At 45.1% G+C, this 22,096-nt stretch overlaps 1 protein-coding gene across 1 annotated transcript in view; it reads right to left on the bottom strand.

Moving 5' to 3' along the window:
• The window catches only part of KALRN (kalirin RhoGEF kinase), a 513,637-nt gene that overhangs the window by 68,087 nt on the left and 423,454 nt on the right, over nucleotides 1–22,096 (bottom strand). The window lies entirely within an intron of this gene.

Raw genomic sequence — 22,096 nt, 5'->3', positions numbered from 1 at the left:
CAAGTGCCTTGACCCAGCCACCAGCCTTCCCGACAAGGCTACCTCTGAGAAACTCATCGGGTTTGACTTCTGGAAGGCCACACGGAGCCTCCCATGGCTTTCACGGTGCCTACACCATTGCTCCTTACCAGCAGCCTCCTCACGGAAAAAATTCTATGTCCAGCTTAGCAGAGATGTGGAGAGGTGCACTTCATAAACTGTACCACTCAGTTCTCAGCTATATCACTGCATCTAATCACAAGTAGCTGTAAAAATGCTCTACCAAGCAACACATCTAATAAGAGATTATCATCACAAAATCCATTTTCACTGTTGCTGAGTAGTTACTTACTTTTGGACACATCTTTCAAAGTAGCTAAGAAAAAGAAATGCTTGAACACAACAGCAAGGGCTGGACTGGTCTAGCAGCAGAGGCTCTTTGATTCTGGAAGGACTTTGTCGAATATGGGTGATCTCTTACTGCAATGTACAATGTCTGATCACAGACATCCACCTGCCTGATAGTTTAGTATCTCCAGGACAAGTGACTGCAGTGAATATTCAGCAAGCATTAGCCTTTAGATGTTTGTCCGGAGCTTGCCTTGCTTGAGGCTTTTCTTAGACCCACTGCCAGCTCAAATTTTACAGCAGCACAGCTCTGAGCAGCTACAGCCCTCCCTGAGCAGCCTGGGGTGTTCAAGCCTGAGTAATTTCACTGATGCTAAGACAAAGTCAACTAAGATGCTGCCGTCTGCTCAGCACCTGTGCCCTGGCAGGAGCTGTGCCCTGCTATTGCTGTGCTGAACTTACAACTGTAACATTCTAAGTGTTTGCCTCCTTCTTGCCTAAAGCTATGATCTTCCTTCTGCTGCCCTAGAAAGGATCCCTGTTGATTAATACTTATTCCATTTCCTAAAGAAGTCTATTCAGCCTCCACATGCCTCAGCTGAGAGCAATGTTTGAATATCGTGTTGATCCTCAGGGCTCAAGCTACAGAAGGTACAAAGAATACCACACTTGAGGCACTTCAGTGGTATTAGCTGTGAATCATCTTTTTACATTGTACTGCTCAGATACATTTGGATCTGAAATACATTTGCATTTCTAATTAAAACAGCTTACCATTAGTAACTAAAGAATGTCTTAAATCAGAATCCTTAGGCCATAAAAGCTAATTGCATGATGCTAAAACTAGATTTCAAAAATATACATATTATACCCCCTGCAGGATTAATTAGGCAACATCTCTTCAAAAGAGTTCTCAAAAGCGTATTTATTCAGCATGTGGTTAAATTAAACTGGGTTGTGCAACACTTTTCATAGCCTGCCCTGGCGCACGCTTCTGCGGCAGCAGACAGCTGGGGCCTTGTTCATCAGGGCTGCTCAACACGGGCAAATCTGATTCGGGACCGCAGCGAACCCCAGCCGATGAGAAGGAACACACGTGCTGGTTCGTGCTCTCTGCCTCACAACCCCCGAGATGCTGCCTTCGGCCCTAGCGCAGCCCCGCTGCTCCCCGCTGCGCGGCTGAGGCTGCTTGAGCCACAGTTAACTGGTGCTGCTGGATCAGACGATCTCAGCTACGTGTGAGATGTGCTTCCTAGGACATGCAGGCCTATAAAAAGGCTGAAATCAACTGGTGGATATAAATCTGGAAGATATAACTGCTGGTTATTTGATGCTTATTTTGTTGCCCATTTCCCATGTGACCTCAATAAAGTTTCAGAGTGCTCACTGAACTGTTATGTGTTTTCAGACAGGTTAATATGGGACAGGAAAAACATGGACCTGTTGGAGAGGGGCCAGAGGAGGCCACCAAGATGACCAGAGGGCTGGAACAGCTCTGCTGTGAGGACAGGCTGAGAGAGTTCAGGTTGTTCAGCCTGGAGAAGAGAAGGCTCCAGAGAGACCTTATTGCAGCCTTTCAGTACTAAAAGGGGCCTAAAAGAAAGATGGGGACAGACTTTTTAGAAAGGCCTGTTGTGACAGAACAAGGGGTAATAATTTTAAACTAAAGGAGGGGAGATTCAGCTCAGAGATAAGGAATAATTTTTTTTACACTGAGGATGGTGAAACACTGGCCCGGGTTGCCCAGAGAGGTGGTCGATGCCCCATCCCTGGAAACAAATATTCAAGGTCGGGCTGGACGGAGCTCTGAGCAACCTGATCTGGGTGAAGATGTCCCTGCTCATGGCAGGGGGTTGGACTAGATGAGCCTTGAAGGTCCCTTCCAACCCCAACTATTCTATGAAGACTGCACTGCGTGTCTTGGGGATGTGAGAAACCTCTGTTCACTAAAGCTGCATGTGCATTATGAAGGGAGGAGAAAATAAACACTACACAGCATACCAGGGCACAGCCTCGGCTTCTAGACTCTGTGGCTGTACTTGTCAGCAAAGCTGAACTGCACGAAAAAGTGTCCTCAGTGGATTTAGCTGTAGCTGGGGACATGCCACTCCCAGCTCTCCTGATGTGCTCAGAGCTGCTTGCTCCATGTGAAATCTGAACATGGAAAAATGCCTGGAAAATATAACAGTGGAAACACCTCCATGGTCGCTAAAGCCAGTCCCTTCTTATCACAGGTAAGAGTCCATCACTTTCCTAAATGTTTACTTCAGTGTTGTCTTGTGCTAATGAACAAGGGATCTTTGCTCAAAACTGACTTACAGACTGTACTTGTGCTTTCCTGTATATAGCAACATTAAATTTCCATGTTTAATTTACAGCCGTCCAATACAAAAAACAAGTCTCCACCAGAAACCACCCACTGCTTCCTCAGGATTACATTTGCTAATGGGTTCCCAGCAAGTATGACGCCCAGGCTTCATGCAACTTCACAGCCTTGCACAGCCTGGAAGATAGCTTTGTAGGGATCCAAAGTTTCAGAACTGTTGAGCTGTACCGGACTAGCAACGGTTGTAACACACAGAACAACCAAGTGCACCGGGGTGCAATACGGGCAACAGAATAGCAATTACCAACTCCTCATGTGGCAACACACAAAACAGGAGATGTATTTTTTCCATTTTCCAAAAGTACTGAGCAACCACAGTTCCCGTGCAGTAGAGGAGGACCCATAAGCATTGGGAAGTGCTGGGAGGTGAGGGATGAAGAAACAGGCCAGAGCTATAGCGGGCTTTCTGCAGCGTGATGTTACGCATGCTATATTAGAGAAAAGCAAACAACAAGTACGTAAACTGAAGCGTATATAATGTCTCTCTCCCCATCAAAGAGAAGAAACCCCCATGGCTGTTCTATTATTATCTGCTGTAATTCACTTTGCAAGTTCTATTTCTTATCATATTAGGACTTGACTGGTAAAATTTTCACATTTTGTTCTAATTATCTGAAAGAAGCCCAGGTGACTTGTGTGATTTCAATGTTCCCAGCCTTCTGGGGAGAGGACTGCGGAGCTGGTCCAGGACAGGCTAACAGATTGAAAGGCACATCAAACTTGACAGGAGACCTGATGGGAGGCACCAGCTACCTTTAATCCAAGGAACGGTGTGTGTTCAAGCATAATTAGCCCCAAACATTATGAACTAAAAGCAAACAGGTTAATTTTTGGTTTGTGGTTCTCTAATGGCAAAGAACATTAGCCAAGGGAAACATTTTCAAGCATATCTTGTTAGGTATTTTCAAATAACTCTTTACACATGCTGAAGTCCTACTTGTGATCTACAGATCTTTTTCAAGAAAACAGTCAGATGTGCTTCTGTAGTTGTTTTAAAAAGTATCTTTACATGACATTGAATTGTGTGATGCAATATTAGCAATTGAACTGTTCTGCAATAGCAACTGATAAGCAGTGGCTAAACCGGCAGAGAACTGGAGTTCCTTACTGAATTGCAAACCACATCTCTAGATCCCCGCTGTAATCATTAACTGCCCAACCAATTCTTATGTTTTGAAAAGAAACTGCAACTTTTGCCAACGATGAAATTGTTTTCATAAAGTCTGTTAACAGACAGGAATTAGACTGAAATGTAACAGTGTTCAGGTGTTTCAGAGAAGCATCTTTAAGCTATTTTTAGACTGAAACATTTTGAGGTTTGTTTATTTTTTAACTTTAAAATGATAGATTAGTTTTCCCAATACATACACAACTTTAACAAGGCATATATTGAAACACAACAGTTTGGAAAAAAAAAAATCCTTCTGGGGTCATGTGAAATAACTACCCTTTTTGTTTCACTTCAAAATGGATAGATTCCATGCATTGAATTCCTAAACAATAAATCTATCTGGAACTTGTTTTATAGGAAAGCAGCATGTTTAGTTACACCATGCTTTTTGCAGTGAGCAGGGAGTTACCCAAGCTATATTTTTCACAATTATCTGTTCTCTTTCCCTTAAAATAAAGTCTCCCTTCTTCAGGCTTTTGACAAGATGAATAAAGCCTTGTGAATTCTTACATGTTTCTTGGAACAAATGGGAAGTTTAGGACCTTTGCCTGCATAAAGGCAAACCCCATGTTTCTTGAAAGCTGGCTGAATTTGTGGAAATTGAAAACAATGCAGCAATCTGAATAATAAGGATCCCCACCACACATTCACCCCCAGACTAGTAACTGAAAGCTGATCTTTGTAGAAACTCTTGCTATCCATTTAACACATACAAATTAAGATCTGAAAGTTTACTTCTCGTACATGTTCTGTCACATCCTGTATATAACCACATCGCGAAAGATAAGGCTGCAAGATCAGTCACAATAGGGAGACACAAAGCTGGAGGACAAGGGGCTAGCTTGTGTCAAGAGAATTAGAGTTGTCTAGTAGTGTGTGTAACTGTAAAAAAAAAAAAAAAAAAAAAGCTAGTATTACTTGGATCTTGAAAACTGAAAGTTGTTAAAGCATCCCAAACACTGGCACTGATACAATAAACATCAGATTTACAGAAGGTGGCTGGTGGAAGATGAGTGGTGAGCAGTCGTGTGCAGCACCCTGCACCTTGAAAAAACTCAAACGTCCTGTGCTCTTGGAAACTATATTTTGCAGTAACAGACCCACTGAAAACATGACCTGCTGTATCCATGAACAAGGTTTCTACCCTCAAAAGACCCTCCTGCAAGCAGGTGAGATTTAACCACACTTAAAAATGAACAATCACAAAAAGCGCTCGCTGTGCCCCCAGCCTGCCAGCAGAGCAGTGGCCATGCTTCTCCTTCAGTGTTCAGAGGTTACTCAGCAGCCTCAGCACTTCTCCTGCTGAAATCCAACTACGCCTCATTGCCACGTTCAAGGGAGGACAGGCCCATGCACAAAAATACTGACAGGTTCACAACAGTGAGCTTTCATCTACCCCAAAAGACTGGCATGGGGACTGTCACGCAGGCTTTTGGAACGCCCTTAGCTCAGGACTATCTGTCTGGAGGGCATAAAGCAGGTGTGGGAAAGCACATTTCCACACGAACAAAAAGAGTGAGTTTTTTGCTAACAGTATTCACCTTGTCATGTTAATCCTGCTTGCTTAACTGAGCAGCGTTTTCATCAACTCTTTTGTCCCTTCCAATAACTATCTGCCATGACCTACTCCGACTCCTGACTCAGCCTGCGGAGGTGCGGAAAACACGGGACATTTGGAAGAGATGTTCCTGTCACGGGCTTACCAGATTTCTCTTAATAGAACTGGAGGAAAATAACAACAACTCTCCCAAACCTCACCACAGCCATTTGCTTGTGAGCCTGCCAGGAGAAAGAGCCGAGCACAACCCTGGCACAAGAGACAGACTGCTGACAGAAGACAAGTACACTTGATCCCCTTGACTTTACTGAGATGCAACTAATGAGCAACAGATGGACTTCACCCAAGGAGTACATCTGTGGAAGGTAAGAGTTTCCTCATTTCTCATTCAGGAAGGACCAGGAAACTAAACGAGCTTGGGTTGACACCCTTGATTTTACTATTGTTTTCTCCTCTTCCTCAATTTTGACAGAACTGCTTTGGCCATGCATTCCATTATGCTTTACACAGGGTAAACATGGCTCAGCCTGAAACACTAAATAAAATATGTTCAAATTAGGAAATGTTATGGGCTTGAATATATTACTGCGGATCACTCTCTTGCTACCACTCAGCACAAAGGTACCAGTTTCCTTAGAAAAGCTCTGCAGCTTGCTGTAACACAGTGTCAGCACCTTCTATAAAAAGCACCATCAGATCTCACTTTTTACCTAATGAAGAAATAACTTTTATTAACAGGCTGTTGACAGCCCTTGTAATGATGCCGGTTTGCCCAACTTCCAGTTAAGGCTCTGTTTCTGACCAGCTAGCAAAGATGTCCAAGGTGGCTGGCTGCACTCCCTTCGCTGCACATCAGTCACCATCACTCTGTCAAGAGGAGCTTGCTTACTCTGTTAATCTTACAGCAAAGAGGTTCACCAGACTGAGTCAGTAACAAATCAAAGACTCAGGGAAGGCTGGCAAGAAGAGGAAGAGGGAGGAAAGAAAGAAAAAGAAGACAGTAAATTAAAAAAAAAAAATGCAGAAGAAAGACCAAAACTATAGGAGAAAGGAGAGAGAAGCCAGAGGGACAGAAAATTTAAATAAGAGCTTTACCAGAAGCTTAGCACAGACACAAACCCACTCAATCTTTCATTTTTAACACACTGAGACTAAAGGTTTGACATTCAGATTAAGTTTCTTTTGTTCTGAAAGGAAAAGTTGGGGTACAACCGGCAGCCTGCTCAGAAGAGCAACTGCTCAAGGAGGCAGCAGGACATGTTTTTTATTGAAGCCAATACGGCGCATCCATTTAAATCCACCTTCCTTGTTTCTGGCTACCCTCGAGTAAAAAGTGGTTTATATTCTCAGCTGAAGCCACTCTGCAGCCACTCTGCAGCCACATAATATTACCTAGAACAGAGTGTAAGGTGTTGCACTGCCAAGTTATACTGGCAATAGATTACTTTTAACCACAGACCCTCTTCTTTGAGCTGTACCTGAGGCACTCATAGACAACTTCTCAAGTCCAGTATATCAGAACTTCTCCCTCCTTGCGTTCAAAGAAAAGCATTTCCTACACCTTGTTAGTGCTTTCCACCCTCCTAGTGCCCCTCAGGGCACCCCACTGTGCTCCAGGTTGGGCTAAAACCAGCTGAGCTTAACTACTGCGAAGAAATGTTCTCTAAGTGAAGCCCAGGGTATAGTGCAGCACACAGAATTTAACTTGGGAGGTTAAATCCGAGTCACCGACTATTCTTTACAGCCCCTTGAGTACCAGAGCCTGGAGTCCAGTCCCCACCCGACCCAAGCTCCATGCACACTCTGCGCTGAAGGTAGCACAGAGCGGTGGCACTCACCTGCAGGACTTTGCTCTGTGTTTAAAGGCAACAAAGTTTTGACCTTGTCACATTCATGGCCCGCAGCTGACCATGTGCTTTAGGAAAGACATTTCACAAAGCAGGAACCCCTCCAATTTCTCCGCTTTCCCTCATCACAACCCTTTTAAAGGAGCCTCTAATCTGAACCACGTAGATAACTGACGAGCTAGACTCCATGTTAAAAGAAAATAAGCTATATTCACTTGCAAATCCTAGAGTGATTTCTAAGGAGAGTTCAATGACTTCCTAGTTATCAGGAGACCATCAGAATTTGAACCCTCTTATAAATCTGCTTTCAGGGCCAGTTTTGCAGCACTAAGCAGCATCCTATTACACTAGGTCACTTTGCATTTGTGCATTTAGGAGATACTGCAAAAAGCCTTGCTTACCCACTCTTGGCTGATTAAGGCCATTGGCCTGAAGGCTGTGAGAGCTGCCTGCTCTTAACTACCCCTTTTTATGGCTGAAAGCAAGTGACAGACTCTTGCTCTGAGGCACTCCTATATTAGGATTCATATCTCTCCATACTTCAGAACAGACAAGTAGTCCTTATTTAGTTTATGCAGGGGACTATCGGTGTCAGAGCAAAACTGCAAACGGTACTAAGTGTCAGTTGCTTTCTCTGGATGGATCCCAATAGCTTTGTACGTGGGCAAAGCTGACACAACCAGAAACTCACCAAGAGAAACAAGCGAAAAAGCAATATCAAGGTCTCTACTGCTGCAAAAGACAGGATAAGATTGCTGTAAAAGAGTAGTATGAGTTATTTGTCAACATCCTTCAGATAAATGCCCAGTTACACAAAATTTACGCATTTCATGATACATTGGGGACATAGGGTTTGGGTTTTCTCAGCCCTGCATTATTGTTGCTATTTAGGAGATCAAGCATCTACATCACTTCCAAGCTCCACAGCAGGAAAAGCACTGACACAGCTTGTACCGACATAACCTCTGTTTGAGCACAGGCTACACGTTCATCTTCTCAATATCTCTCACCGGATGGTTCTTATTGGCACAACAAAACCTACTGAGTTCTTGCAAAAGATCAAGATACATCAGGCATCTGTCACCAGGAAAAAGCAGAGCCATATTTCCAAAGGCAAAGGGAAGGTCATTTATGGGGCAGCAGTGAGAACAGCTCCAACATGATTCACATCCATCTTAAACACAAACTACAGTCACCTCTTCGTACTGCAAGTCTGAGACCAGTGAGAAGCCCTGGGATGAAGAGCGTCCCCCAGAAGCAAAGATGACCACTGATGATGCAGAATACATGAAATTAGAGCCTCAAAGGTCTAGTTCCCACATTAAAGTATCTCCAAGCTTAATGGCAGAAGCTGTCAACAACAGCACACTGATGCTGCAGTCCGGGGCACCCACATCCCTCATCAAACGTCAGGTTTGGTACCTGTTTATATTCAGGGAGTATTTCCACCATCTGACCAACTCTGGTTTTCTTTAATAAACAAACCATAACAGATATAGCCTTTTACAACTTTTTACCCAAAGTTTGCTACCAAGCACAAGAAAGAAGTGAAGCGATCGGTATCACAAAACACCTTTTGTCACTAATCTGGTAAACTAGAACTGCAAACACAGTTAACATTTCAAAAGGAGAGAGAAGAGCCAGCTGTTTCCCCTTCCCCCTTCTAGAGAAGTTTGCAGTCCAGGTAGCAGGGAGATTTTAATCTGTTAGAATCAACATTTTAAAGACCAGAGCAAAGTCAGAGAGCTTGAATACTGTGCCAGCCTGCTACATGGGCCAGCACATTAAAGCACAGGCTGTCAGAGAGACATGGCTTTCACAGCACTTTAGTACCATAACCTCCCTGTAGTAGCCCTACCCCTGCAACCCGGTTATACATTCCTTCTCAAAGGCTGCAAAACAGCGGGGAGTTTGTGCATTGACCTCAAGAGTCGCTTCGTTGGCATGAAGCAGTGTGTTCTTCACAGGCTGAAAAAGATCAACGTCTTATGAAATCATGGCAAACTTCATCGCCAACTAGTTCGCTGCTGTCACCACATAAGTGTGAGTCTAGTTCAATAACCAAGGAACTAGGCTCCAGCATTGCAAATGTGTGCCTTGAGAAATCGGTAAACCCACCCGTCCTCAAGTCATCTTTATCTGGGGATGTGTGAATGGATTCCACGATTACAAAAAAAAAATGCATTTCAGGGCTTTTTTCTTTAAAGAAAGGTCCCAAATAAAAAGAAAAGGCAAGCTTTGTTCGGGGTCTTTTTGCTTAGCCATTCAGAGAACAGGAAACACTGAAATAACACGTGCAGATCTTCAAAAACCTCACATTATCCAGAACAAGTTCAAAAGCTGTATCACAACATAAAGACTGCAGGCCGGGAAATCTTCAGTCAGTGCATCTGAGCTGCACCGTTCCTTGTAAAAGCCAGGTTTTTATTTTATTTTTACAAGGCGCTCTAGCTGCTGTGGCTTTCCCACATCTCTCTCCGCGTTTCAGCTCAGCCAGCTTCCCCAGACCTTCCCACATCACCATTCAGAGATTTGTGAACTGTGAGAAACAGATGTTCTCAAAGCATTTCGCTCCTATCCAAGCCCAAGACTAGAAAGGAGGAAAAAAAACCAAAAAAAAAAAATCTCACTGATGCAAATATTTCTCCCCGCCCTATTGACCTTACAGTCCCAGGGTGTTTCCTACCAGCAACGATGAAATGTATCCTGTCAACTTCAGCCCTCTGCCTGCCCGCGGCCGGTTCCCCGCCGCCCCCTGCCCAGGGGGCTCCGGCCGCGCCGGGGGGGTCCCGGCCGCACCCGCGCTGCCCAGCGGGCTGCGAGGCACCGAGCCCGGCTGCTCTCCGCCCTCACCTGCCCCGTCCCTCCGCTCGCCCCGGGGCACAGCGGGCAGGCGGCGGGGGGATGCTGCCCCACCGCGGGCACCGCTGAGCTCCCGGCCCCCCGGCGCCTACCCCGGCCCCCCCGGGGGAACCGCTCCCCGGCCCCCACCGACCTTTGCAGGAGCAGCAGCAGCAACACTTCGCCAAGAGCCATCCTACACCGGAGCGGGCGGGATAGCCGCGCCTGCCCGCTTTCATGCTGCCTGCGGGCTGCTCATGGCAAGGAGCCACCGGCCCGCTTGGGAAAAACAACAGATCACAATTTATTAAAAAAAAAAAAAAAAAAAAAGCAAGCCCTAAAGCCAGAAAAATATTTTAAATGACCGTGACAAGCGGCCGCGGCGCCCGGCAGCCGCTGTCCCCGCCGTGCCCGGCGCGCACCTCCGGGGGCGGGGCCAGGGCCTGGGGGCGGGGCCGGGGGCGGGGCCCGCGGCTCCGCAGCGCCTCCTGCAGCGGGGGGCGGCGGGGGTCGCTGCGGCGGGACGGGGGTCGCTGCGGCGGGACGGGGGTCCCTGCGGCGGGACGGGGCTCCCGCCGCTGTCTGCGAGGAAAAGGAGTTTTCAAGGGGAAAAAATGCTGTCGCTGCGCGGGCGGCGTCCGCTGTAGGTAGCGAGAAATAAGAGCTGCCCGGGAGGAAGTTTGCTAAAGCTCTGATACGGTGTGGAGTTGGGGTTCCTTCAAAGTCTTTAAAAGGCAAAACTTTGTATTGCTGGTTTTTCCTGTTGCTGTTCACAACTTTTTTTTTTTTTTTTTTCCTCTTCCAGCCCCATTCCTTAGCTTAAGCATCTGGCAGCTAAAACCTTTTACAACTAGTTCACATACCAACCAACCTGTTGTGACCCCAGCCACTCCTGTCTGCTTTCTGCAGCGGGAGACCTGCCCGAAGCACTGCAGGGTAGGTGCTTACCCTTCTGGCACGTGGACCAATAAAGCGCAGCATGCTGTGGAAGGTGCCAACCTGTTGCATTAGGAATTCCCACCTAAAGCATGGAAAACTGGAGGTGCCAAAAACGTCCCAAACCTTGCTGGAGGCGGCTGGTAGCAGAGGTTGGGCAGGATTCCAGACTGGCAGCATCATAGCTTTGCACTCTGGGTATTAAAAGCTGAACAAACCCCACAGGCTGCTTCTCCCAAGGCAGAAGTACACATTGAAAGGGAACAGCAGAGAGGAGAGATGGGCTGTGCTTTGTGCCTCTGTGCCAGGACAAGAGGAGGCTCCAGGGAGACCTTATTGTGGACTTCCAGTACTTAAAAGGAGCCTATAAGAAGGGAACAGACTGTTTAGCAAGGCTTATTGCAATAGGACAAGGGGTAATTGTTTTAAACTAAAGGAGGGGAGATTCAGGCTAGACATGAGGAAGAAATTTTTTACCATGAGGGTGATGAAACACTTGAACAGGTTGCCCAGAGTGGTGGTGGATGCCCCATCCTTGGAAACATTCAAGGCCAGGCTGGACAGGGCTCTGAGCAACCTGATCTAGTTGAAGATGTCCCTGCTCATGGCAGGGGTTGGACTGGATGAGCTTTGAAGGTCTTTTCCAACACAAACTATTCTATGATTTGGCCTGTGCGGGCATAGCTGACCGATGCCACAGGCTGGTGATCTGGACTAAGGCTTTTGGTTTGCTGTGCAAATGCTTTGAAGTAAGTGACACTTCATGGGGACAAGGGCCATTTCTGGAGAGGTTAGTGCCGATGGGTTCAGCACAGCATTCACAAACCCACATGGGGTTGCACCTACACAGTGAGTGCTGTGGGCTGGGGTGAGGCCTGGGCTGGGTGATTTCAGGTGGGATCTGCCAGGTGGGATCCTGCTGACCCTAGAGCCATCCTGGCACAGGACCCCAGTACCAGGTGCCAGGAGAGTGCCAGAAACCCTCGCTGAGAGGCTCCCTCCACCGCAATGGCAAACATGAAGCCTTCCTGCTCCGCTTCTGGCCACATTGTGGGAACCATTCTTCAATTACAGCCTCACTGGAAGGACTAGCAACCTCATAATGAGCCTGGGGTGTGCCAAATTTTCCTGCCAGTGCCCTTGAGCAGCAAGGTGCTTTTCAATATGTAAGAATGAAGGGAAACTTTACTTTGTTTCCACTTCACTGTGTCTTTCTTTGACTTGGGGCTTTGCCTATCTGGAGATGCAAGGGAATATCTCAGGGGTGCACCCAGGGCTCTTGTGCCTGTAGCAGGGTGATAATATGTCTCCCTGGAAGCAGAAACCACAGCTGCAGCCAGAGAAGGAAGAGGTGGACTGGGAACCAGCCAGGACACCCCCACCCTTCTGTGCCTCTGCCTTTCCCTATGGACCCTTTGTCCCTGCCACAGCACCCCAGGCTGCAGCTCTTTCAGGTGGCTGTTTGGGCTGTGCCCGGCAGTAACAAGGCACCAGCTTAGGGCCTCTGAGTGATTTGGGAAACTTATAGCAGGGTTCTTTGGCGAGGCAGCTCTTCCCTGCTTTCTGCTTCGTACCACATCTCACTCTTTTCTAATCCACTCTCTCACACCATGGCCACCTTCTGCCTTACGGGCTGGCTGCCTCCCACCTAAATTCAGCCTCCTTTGTGCAAGCAGGAAAAAAAGTATAAAATGAACATGCTCTTCGCTGACATCTCGCTGTTCACGTGGTGTCTGCCCGGGCAGGCGTTATGGGCTCTGAGGCAGGAGCAGTCCCCCACTGAATTCTATACAATGCCCAGCACACCGGAACCCTGCTCTTGGTGGGTTTTAAAAGTCATCATGAGAAAACCTTTAAGATTGCTTGTGTAAGAAACTAGGAAAATCCTAGAAGTAGCATTTCACCTCTAGATCCCTGTGACTCTTGGATGAGCTGGCTGCTATAAGGACCAGCAGCAGCCTGGGCTGCAAGGTTTGAGGGTCCCCAGTGGCGCTGGTGGCTGGAGGGATGGGAGGGGACACCGAGCAGCAAAACCCGACATGTCAGGTGGACAACCAGCTGTGCTGCGAGGAGTGCAGAGAGCCTGGACTCATCTAAATCCAGGAATGTCTGAGCCATCAGGCCAGGAAAACATCAGAGAGGTGCGGTGCGTGTTACACCAAAGGCACAGCAACAGAACAGTGTTTGGGGCTTCCCCACCTTCCACTCCCCTCACACTACAGTTCTAGCAATATTGTGAAGGTTCTGTCTAAAAACTTACTCTTTCAAAATATTAATAGCTATGCCTACTCACTAATGAATTATACAGGCAATAAATATTTCACAAAAAAAGATAAGACAGAAAGACATACTCTTGAATCACATCTTATCAATTAGCTCCTATAAAGCAGAAGTGGAGACATGCTGTGGGCACGGTCTAGCTCAGCTTCAGCCCTGGCTGAGGAAGACTTCTGGCATCAGTATCAGTGGGAACACTTCTGCCAGCTGAACTTCAAATAGGGATTTTGGCCTTTGAGAAACAGAAGTGTTGCAGAGATCACATAGGGAAAAAAAAAAAGTGTGCACAGTCCACTTCCCCTAGGTGCAGGGTGAGGAGATGCTTGCCTGGGACTAAAAGGGTTCCTTAACCTCATTTCCTATGTTCACCTTATATTTTTCGTATTATTATCCGACAAGGTACATTACTGTGTGACTCTGTAGTCCATGAATAACCTGTATGTCCTCTGGCAAAGAAAGCATCCCTGCCCTTGCACTAAACTACACCCAAGGCACAGGAATTCTTCGAGGAAACATCTCCTGGCACCACGGTCTGAATACAATTGCTGTTATCTATAATGGAGCGGCTGAGAAAACGTCAGGGTCCTGACCTGCTGCATCTGAAGCCGAGGCCCTTGGCAGTGTGCCTGCGCCGCGGGCCAAGTGTGCTGCCCTGGTGTGGGCAATGGAAGGGAAGTCATCTCCGTCTAATGTCAGGATGACGAGGAAATTAGTTCTGTCTCCTCTTAAATACACCTCTAGAAAGTCCCCAGGCATGAGTTGCTTTCATATGAAATCTGAGAGAGTCTGTAGAAATTACTTTTGCTGTAGAGGGGGAATAAGTTATAATACTTTTATCCAGTCGTCTTCTGCAAAATTTGAGTGAAAGATGGAACATATCTATTTTTACACTGTCTCCAGTGCTCTCTCATACCTGCAGCAGCTATTCCATTTCCTTAGGTTACAAATGGAGAGGCCTATCTGAGGGAAACAGGGGACAAAATAACTAGAGGATGTAAACTGGCATGGCTTCATTTGGGTCACCAGAAATGCAGTGAAATATGCCTGGCCCAGATTGCCCTGGAGGTCTGTAATGCAGAACAGCAGCAAACACATTTCTGCCATGGTAACAGGTGCTGTTTCCTTCTCCCCCATCACATATAGAGATGAATAATGTAGTAGCCATCAGGAGCATCTGTTCATTACTTATGCAAGTCAATCCTACATTGTGCTTTAGGGTGTAAAGTGATCTCTGCAGAAAATCCATCCCTACGGGCACCGCTATCACAACTGATTTATTTTTTTAATCCAATGAAGCTTAACTATTAGCTACTCATTTCTTAGGAAGGAATAGGAAACCAGCTGTCTAACAGGAGTAACTCATGGATGGCAAAAGGAAGACAGATTCATACAGTTTTAAATACATCATTTAAATATGTGATATGGCTTGCAGAGACGTATTCAGATAATGCAAGGACATACATGAAATTTAAGCTTTGTTAATAGGGACAAGTAGGTAGGTCCCACCTCTGCAGAGCAATTCAGATGGTGCAGCTGGGACAGTAAACAGAGACCTGCCAAGAACCAGTCAGTGAGAAATACCAGGAGCAAGGACTCAACAGAACTTATTTTCTGATTATGTTCTTGCCACAGTTCATGGAGAAATTGAGAGTTACACAGCACCTTAAGGAGCCCAGTAGATGCCAGCTAACTACTTTCATTACTGATCCTACCAGTTGCTTTCTGGGTGACTTTAGGACGAAAAAATGACCGTTTCATGCCTCAATTTTCCCCATGTGCATTAAAAGGATATTAGCATTTCACATTCCCTTCAAAGTGGTCTGAAACAGAGATTGACGTCCTAGACTGAATAACAAGAAGAGCTCTTATTGTTTGATGTCTTGAAATGAGTGTGGCAAAATATGGCTCTGACATTATCAGCCTTTAGATTTAGTGTTAAAAAGCACCTTGATCAATATGTCTTGCCTGCAAATGTTACTCACAAAACCAGGTAAATCTGAAAAATTGGAGGGAAAGCAGATTGGCAGAGAGAAGCAATCATTGCTCAACCAGCACATTTCAGTACATTATTCTTGGCTCTGGCTCCAGCGATTTTCAACAGCACTAAACATTCATTAGATTAAATCAAATGAACCACATTCTTTAAAAATAGCCAGAGCCTTGTCGGGCCAGTTGGAAATAACAACAACTTTATTAGGTATTAAAATAGATCAAATAAATTAAAAATAAATAAATAAATGGAGTCATATTCCCTCCTGGAGCAAGGAAGCACAATTCCAAGGAGAGGTTTTTGGCTCCTTGGTTCAGCACAGTGGTAGGTAAAAGAAGAACATTCTCAACTAGCTAAAACAAACAAATCAAGAAGAAATATAGACTGTCCAGCACAAACTCCATGCTGAATTGCAATGTAGGCATATGTTCAGCAAATGTTAGAATATATCATTCCTGATCCCTCTGCTGTAGATGGTAGCACGAAGTGGGTTTATGGCAACTAAGGAGAGTTGCCATGACCAAAGAGCATCCTGGTCCACCAGCTCTCCTGTACAGCCTCAAAAGCCACAGCCAGACCTGTCTGCGCTGCTGAGCCCGACCTCAACTACCCACCTCACCCCAACATCAGAAGTCCTCTGCCGACACTAGCCTGACTTTCTGTCCTAATTTACAACCCATCTTTTTTCCTTCTCTTCATCCTATAAAGAAGGAAGAGCCTATTAAAAAAATAAATAAAAAAAAAAAAGTGAAATTGCTTGGAGACTTATCCATAAAAGTCTCTTAAAAAGATCATCAAATAGACAGTATGAGGACAATGGCAGTAGAGCAGACTGCAGAGTAAGATACATATACTTGCTTTCACATAATTCAGTCTGTTTCAAGGGAACCTAGATTTGCCCCCCAAATATTCACGTAGGTATAATCTAGGTGAGTTTGACCCGCTCTCAGGAGCAGAACAGACCTGCAGAACACACATGCCCCTTCAACCTTTCGCCTAACTTTGCCTCTCGGATATCTCAGAACAGATTCCTACACTGTCCAGTTCCTCTGTTTTCCCGGGCACAGGACCAATTCCACTATATACGGCTTCTTCCTATGCAGTGACTATTTTCTGACAGTGAGTTGCTTAGAACAGTTAGAAGCTGGTGTACAGTCCTGCCCCTCTGCCTTCCTCCAAGACCTCAGCGCAGGTTCGCCTTACGCTGGACTGGTTCTACCGCTTCAGCAAGGTCTTGTGTGAGCACGGAGGACTTGTCTGAGCCACCAGCAGTATGGCCAGATGAGTTATGCTCAGATGGGGCTGCAGGAGAGCCTCACCTCACAAACCAGTTTAACATAAGAGGTCCAGTAAGTGGAGCCACCTACCACATTATGTTAGTAGGGTACTAATTTGTTGCTGGAGAACTATTCTGGAAGGTAGACACAAGCTGAACAAGCCACTGGTCAGAATAAAAAACCCAACCCTTCAGCAGAAAAGAGTGAAATAAAAATTTAAAGCATGTTTTGTGTTCATTTCCTGAAGCACTTATCTCCATTAGAGCAGAGACATGTCTCTGAGAGTTACTGCAATAGCCAGTGATGGAAGACACAAAGCATTAAAGCGCTGCCTTTTGGACATGTTTTGGCTCCTGTCTTACTGTGTTGGGCCTCAGTAGAGAAATTGTGAGCCTATCTCAGCCCATCATGGTCTGCTTTCCAAGACAAACAGGAGCCTCACCCACTTGTGCATGACAAAGGTGAGCTGTTGTTTTAGCAACTACAGACTAATAGTGTAACAAAAGTATTTCTGACCTGCCTGTCTCAACTTGCCTGAAGTTGTTCTATTTGGATGGTAGAAACCACAGCTAATTTTCTCCTTAAATGGCATTTCTCCTTCCTTAAAGTAAGTTGTTACCCATTTTGTTTACTTGTTTTTGTTTGGTTTGGTTGTTCTTGTTGTTGGAAGAGTATTCAGACTATTTTCCTGAGATGTTCTGCAGAAAATTGCAAGTTATATTCATTGTCTATCCCTTCCCACCCAGTATCTAACACAATTATGGGTCAAGGCAAGCTAAAAGAAAAACTAAAAAATTGGTACACATCATTTGCTAGGTAGAGAGAAAATTTTCTCTGCTTGCCCATCTGGAGGAATTAGACTTGAACTAAAATAAAATTCAACATCAATATTGTAAAAGCCTTTGTTTATTTGGGCCAAATTATTGCATTAGCTGTATTTTCCACCTCCCTTTTTTCCTAGGGTAAGAAGAGAATGCAGAGTTCTTACCAGCCAATGTTTAGGATGGCAAAGCTTTCTGATTTACAATACCAGATATAAGACAAGCATAAAAGAATTTGTAAAGCTGTTATTGAAACTTGTGGCAGGTATAAATAACAAGGGCAGCCTGCTGTGCAGAGAATTTTAAAAAATAGTTTTTAAGCTGTTTTTATTAGCTGGTGGAATAACTGGCTAGAAAACAACCCATCTGCTTTTATCAGTGTGGAGCACCACTGCCTGCTTTCATTCTTTAGTGTCCACAGACCAGCAATAATGGCATTTTTAGGATGCTACCTCTCTGACAGGCAGGATTTCTGCTGATGCCCTTGTACAGAAATGCTGCTCCTGGAAATGTCAGTGACCAATTGCTAATCTAGCACCAAATACTCTAGAAATCCCCCTTCTGCTTGGTACCATCAGACATTGCCAAAAGCTGGACTTCTACGTAGTTCTGATCTCTGTGAGATGGAAAATACCTGTTGTCTCTGTGTGAGAGAGACAAGTACATGATGTCATGGAGAATTTTGTAATTTCTACGTTCAGCTAATCTCTTGGTACGTAACAGCTCCACATGACATGATAGTTCCATGAGTATCAAGTTGTCAAGAGCCAAGAGCTCTGCCAAAGCCCTTTTTTGCCTTTTCTTTCCCTCCCAGGTGCCTGCTTCTTCCTGCCACCTCCTCTGTGCCAACAGAAATGTTTGTGCAGCCTCACAGCGAATCTGATCCACAAACGAATCTGGGTTAAAATTAACCTCGGGTGGAAAAAAAAAAAAAAAGTTAATTTTAGCCCAGATTGGTTCCTTGGTCTGCCTTGGTTCTCCTGTCATTGCTGTTCAGATTTTACTGCAAAAGCCTCAAGCTGTGTGACTGATGCATCACCTGCACTGCTGTATTATCTCCTGGTCTCGGTGAGCCCACTCGCTATGGCAGGTCCTGACTCCTCGGGTAGGCACAGAGCACATATCTGATGCTCAGAGAGGTTCAGCCTCCCCGTGCAAGAGAAAAGGAGCATTTCCATCTGGCCGACTATCTTTTGCCCAGCAGAGAGAAGCACCAGCCCGCAGGGCTGCTGAGATCAGACCCATCTCTGTTGTGCCTGAATGTCCCTTAGCGAGTTTTATGATGGCAATCAGGAAGCTGATGGGGAATAGAATATGCATTTTTGACATGGTTTTGAAATAAGGCTGTAGCAGACTGAATATTGCAGAACGTGTGTAATACCAGGTAAAGGCTGCGTACAAAGCAATTGTTCTGTGGCGCAGCACTGTGTGTGCACAGCACAACTACAGCAGATTTGTCTGAGCACACGTGCAATGGGATGTAAAGCCTGAATCACCTTCCCCTGCCCATGCACAAAACTTTTTTTCACTGAGCTTTTTCATAGACTAGAATGGCCTTCCTCTGCAACAATAGCACCCTGATTCCTTCACACCGTATGAAACTTGATTTGACTTTTGCAGGCCGTGGAAGGAAAAATGCTCTTATTTCACTGAGTCTTGCAGAGTTAATAAATTCTTCAGAGCTTTTCTGAAGAATGCCGTTTGGCTCTTAGGGCCAGAATGTTCTCTGATACCTAAATGCAATTCCCACAGATTTCCAAGGAAACTGAGTATATATTCCTTGGCAAAACGCAGCTATTGGCTTAAAATTCTGAAGATACGTGAAATCTGCAGAGAAAATAAAGAGCTGGGTGCAGTCTGGAAGGAGTAAAACTGAAATGCATGAAGGCCTAAGAATACTTTCGAAAAGTCTATCTTGAGCTGAAAGATTTCGATATCCATCCCTCGTCTGGCAAACAGAAAAAACCCCTTGAAATATAAACAGTGAGTGCTACTATTTGGTTTTTTAATCTCTTTTGCTTGCAAAAGCAATAGGAAATAAAAACTTGTCATTTGGCATCTGGCAGTTCAACATTACTGGTAAGAAACATGGAACCTTAGATTTACTTCATGAAAACCTGAGTCACCAACACACACGAGCTGCAAATTGCCTTGCTGAAGACAAGAAGTCAGGGCTGCTTTATTACGTGAGGTGTTGGATAGCGTGTCACTGTTGTGTCTCTTTGAAGACGGACCTTTAGAGGGCCATCCCAACCTTTACCCCAATATGCAAGCAATTATCCCCTCTCTTTTTCTTTACGCTGTCAGAAATATAATGGTATTTTGCAAACTCTAGAAAGAAAAAAAAATACTTAGTTCACTTCATTACAATTCTGCAGGATCAATAATTCTTCAGTGCATTTATGAACAATATGTGTGTATTTTACGTATGTGAAATAGAGCCTTTTAATAAATGATGTGGACTACAAAAGACAAGAATGGTTTAACCTCTTATCATAAAAAAGGGAACTGCTCTTTAGCTGTTCTGAACTATGAGAGACTTATTTAAAGAGACTTAAGGAAAATGCTGTAAAATATGGACTCTGCCTTAAATAAAAGAAAAATGCAATTATGGAGTTAAAGGCAACATTTGTAAGAAGAGATAATATCTTTTATGAGATCCGTTAATATGAATAGAAAATACTACACTGGCATTTATGTAAACAACCTCCTGTCCTAGACTTTTAGACTATAATAGTGATAATAACATTAAGTCTGCTTTCTAGAATTTGGGATTAATCTGAACTAAGCAAAGTTGACATTGGTTTGGGCTCTTTCGCAAAATGTGTAACCTGGGAATAACTGCTCTGACAAAATGCTTGTGTAAATGACAGGAAAATCAGGGTTCTTGTGTCAAGATCAATATGTCAAATCTGTGCAGTGTGCTGGAGCAGATATACAGAAACATAATTTCAATTACTTGAAATACATTATTTAATACACATGTGCTTTGCACTGCAGTTTGCCTATCTCTGGCTCAGACTGGTTGGGGAAATGGGATTTTTAGCAGAGCTAGCTCACTTCAAAATATACTCATAAAATATTTGTTTAAGATTAGCAACGGAAGGACCAGCCCAACAGGGTGGTGGTGCACCTTGCAGGGTGCAAATGCTGCATTTAGTTCCTTTAACTGCCTGGAAGCTGCAAGAGTGAGGAGACAACACTTTGGAGAAGCCAAAATTCTCAATCACTAGTGTTTGTGTTGCTGCAATTCTTGCAAGTACCAGTTATAGGCTCAGCCTTTGTGATGATGCTATTAAAAAGTGCATCCACTGTTTGACATTAAGACAGTGGGGATGTCAGGCATGAACCCAGAACGAGCGGTTTATTTTTCCTTTATGCTTTAACTTTAAACATGTCAGGGATAAGGATCAGGCAGTAAGTTACAACATATTCAACAAGGCAGAAAACCATGAGGAACATAATAATGAATTGCAGCTCCTTGAAGCTGGTTGCACAGCAAAAAGCCTAGGCAAACAACCCAGATCCCGCTCTTCCCCCCACAGTCCCAGGTGGATTACGGTCCAATGTCCATCTGTGAATCTGCTAAATTTAGTTTGGCCTCAGAGGAAACACAAGACACAAGCCATCCACATGCTCCCGTCGCTCTTTCGGGATGACCTTCCTGTGAGCTTAATGGGCCAAGTGCTAGAGAACAACTCCCCCCTTCCCACCACACTACATGTATTTCAAGACACGACTAAATACAGAGGAAATAGATTTTACTCAAGGAGCTATTTTTATACCATTCCTCCGGGCTGCTCTTTTTTCACTAGTGGGGCAGATGTGTGGAGAAGTTATGGCTGCTGGCTTCAGGTCAGAGCAAGTATAGAACCTCATGTATAAACTGAACTCTCTAGTCCACCTGCTCACCCTGGTGTCTACAATCCACCCAGGTACCACAGCGCAGAGGAGGTGAAGAAACAGAAGGCATCTATAGGGCCCCTAAGCAGTTCGTAAAAAGAAACAGGCATCATATTCAGACCATTTTCAGTAGGTGCCTCTGTTGGAAAACTGTGCAAAGAGCCTTGGGTAATACCTGACCTGGACCCTTGAACCTCAGTGCTCCAGGGGGAACCCGAGTGCTTCTCAGTAGAACAACCATTGCTCAGGCTCAATCAGCACTTTTCATGGGGTCCCTTTCAAAAGCCTCGCTCTCTGCTCTGACCCCACTATACAAGGGAAGGCTGAGCTCAGCCGTCTTATGAAAGGACATGTGCTGGGAACACTGGGACAGCTGGGGACCGGGCAGGACAGGCCCTCTCTGGCTTAGTGTTCTTACAATGGGAGATCCCTCTGGTCTTCTCCAGGCAATACAGGATGCTGCACAGCCCAGATTACTCCAAGAAATGATCTCACTCGATGAATTAAAAATACAGTATTTACTTAGTAAATCCGTCTTTGGTTTTTTGTGATGTCCCAATGGTTGGGACGTCAATATCACAGAATCATAGAATACCAGGTTGAAGGGACCTCAAGGATCATCTGGTCCAACCATTCTGGGCAAAAGCACAGTCTACACAAGATGGCCCAGCACCCTGTCTAACTGAATCTTAAAGGTATCCAATGTTGGGAAATCCACCGCTTTCCCTGGAAAGCATGGCCCGGGCATAGGAAAGGGAGCTG

Source organism: Caloenas nicobarica, chromosome 6, assembly GCF_036013445.1.
Source record: "Caloenas nicobarica isolate bCalNic1 chromosome 6, bCalNic1.hap1, whole genome shotgun sequence".
NCBI classification, from domain to species: domain Eukaryota; kingdom Metazoa; phylum Chordata; class Aves; order Columbiformes; family Columbidae; genus Caloenas; species Caloenas nicobarica.
This window is presented reverse-complemented; position numbering and strand designations above follow the sequence as displayed.